At 34.1% G+C, this 2,145-nt stretch overlaps 1 long non-coding RNA gene across 6 annotated transcripts; it reads right to left on the reverse strand.

Annotated features, from left to right (window-relative positions):
- Positions 1 to 278: 278 nt before the first annotated feature.
- LOC110898464 lies at positions 279 to 2,145 on the reverse strand. Of its 6 annotated transcripts, XR_002569422.2 has the most exons (5): positions 1,884 to 2,145; positions 1,495 to 1,687; positions 1,219 to 1,337; positions 903 to 1,107; positions 279 to 467 (listed from the first exon to the last, which is right to left on the reverse strand). It is a non-coding gene; the product is annotated as an uncharacterized LOC110898464 (long non-coding RNA). The 6 variants fall into 6 exon arrangements; XR_004877417.1 differs by having other exon boundaries at positions 1,219 to 1,687; XR_004877416.1 differs by having other exon boundaries at positions 903 to 1,148; positions 1,219 to 1,687.

The raw sequence follows: 2,145 nt of genomic DNA on the forward strand, positions 1-2,145 counted from the left end.
CCGCATCTTATGGAAAAGCATCTTATGGCTATAAGCCAAAAGATGCGGGTCCAAGAGATGCGGTCATAGACCCGCATCTTTTGACAAATTAAGCAAAAACTACTTTTTCTCAATATATTCAAGAGATGCGGTTATAGAACCGCATCTCTTGATGTTTAAGCTAAAAAATATATTTTTCTTTTTTGGTTTAGTTTCTAGGAAATTTTATCAAATTTACCAATAAATTTCCATTAAAAACAAATTATCCAAAAATGAAAATAAAATTTACAAAAACAAAATTAAACTAAAACCAATATAAAATAACCCAAGAATGTAAATTACAAAGGATTTAAAGTAAAATAAAATTACAAAAGTTTCAATAACACAAATACATATATCTCTACATATGAAAGTGATATACAATAACTTCATGAACCAATGTCTTGACGTCTTCAATTCATACGTGCAATCGGAACCGTAGAAATTGCCTAACAAAACGAAACAAAACGTTAAATTAATAAAATGAAAGTTAAAATGCAATCTTTAAATTCAAATGTTAAAAAATTATCATACATGCATACACATAAGACATGTAGTTCCAAATCTACCCTACGTATGCACATAAGACATGAAGATTCAAATCCATGACCTACAAGTCCAACAATACTACAATCGACCAATATATCTATCAAATCACAAATCATAAATATGGGGATTGTAGGCTATGGCCTCAATTATGTTATTATGTTGCAATTCCTAATAAAAAAAAACACCATTTTACTCTTTTCACTGTCACATTCTTAACAAAGCACCATACAGAATGATCACAATATGATAAAATAATTGCACCTAAAGTTATGTGCAAGAACTACAATATGATAAAATGGTTAATAATTTAAATGTATGATTATGTTGGAACAAACCTAAGTTATTTTAGGCTTCTGCATAAGTAGGATTCACCACAATCTCTATCTTTATCATGCTAGCAGCAACATCCATTTTGCCCTATATATTAATCTACAATTCTGAAAGCGATAGTTGAACGATATTGTTCTATTAGATGTTGATTGATTAAATTATACTTGCACTGTGTAGAGGACTCCAACGTTGTTCAACAATTGTGAGACACTTGGATTATTTGACGAAGCCAACACCAAAAGAACAAAAATCTATCAGAAAAAAAAAACTCTACAATATTAATCATTAAACACCAATACCTGCAATGCTGAGATGAAATACCTGATGAGACTCCACATCTTTATCAAGGTTGTTCGGTCTTTATAAATAACTCCAAGATTGTTACACACAAATGCACAATGGAAATTAATGTGAAAAGCAAGTTCATACATCAGAATTACCTACAAACAGAAGTGAGAGCTTATTTACTACAAAATATGGAAAGTAACACAAAGGCCCTACAATGACTGAAAGTCTTTCTTTGTACAAATCAAAAGAAAATAAAATGGATGACGAATTTAATGAGGGAGAAAGACAGAAAAATTCCATCAACTTTACCATTTCAAACTTGAGCATATTGTACATAGCATCTGCAAAATCACAGTAATAATACAAAGTTTTTCACAACCAAACAACCAAAAAGTAACAATTAACAACAACTACCTCCCTCTAATGCCAATTTTGATGATCACAACCTTCTTCTCAATAGCAGTTTCAGTGGAGACGAAATTAGGGTGTGATTTGAAGTTTCCTGCAAGAGAGGTGTTCGTTACAAGGCAAAAAGCGAACGGATCTGAATTTCTATTGAACATACAAATCCCCAATTCAATCATCGCTAATACTGGCACATAAGCTCCATAGGCTCAAATACGTACCATGTATCACAAACTAAACCCTAGATGCTGAAATAAAACAAACTAATGAGAAACATTGGTTAGAAATCGAACCAGTTCTTTGGCACTTTCCTCGGCGACGGGAGAAGCGGAGGAGGAAGGTGGATATGGCGCCGGTGAGGAGAACGTTAGCGGCGACTTGGAGAGTGGATCGGTCATCATCGATGGAGATGAAAGAGACCGAAGTGAAGGGTAGCTCGACTCCACGTCTTCAGGGAATGGATGGAAAGGGCGGGATTTCTGAGAAGATGGAGATTGGGGAAAGTGAATGGCACTTGGAGGGAACATATGAATATTGGGGGAATTGGGCGGGATC

The sequence above is a fragment of the Helianthus annuus genome, chromosome 13 (genome assembly GCF_002127325.2).
Source record: "Helianthus annuus cultivar XRQ/B chromosome 13, HanXRQr2.0-SUNRISE, whole genome shotgun sequence".
Classification (NCBI taxonomy): domain Eukaryota; kingdom Viridiplantae; phylum Streptophyta; class Magnoliopsida; order Asterales; family Asteraceae; genus Helianthus; species Helianthus annuus.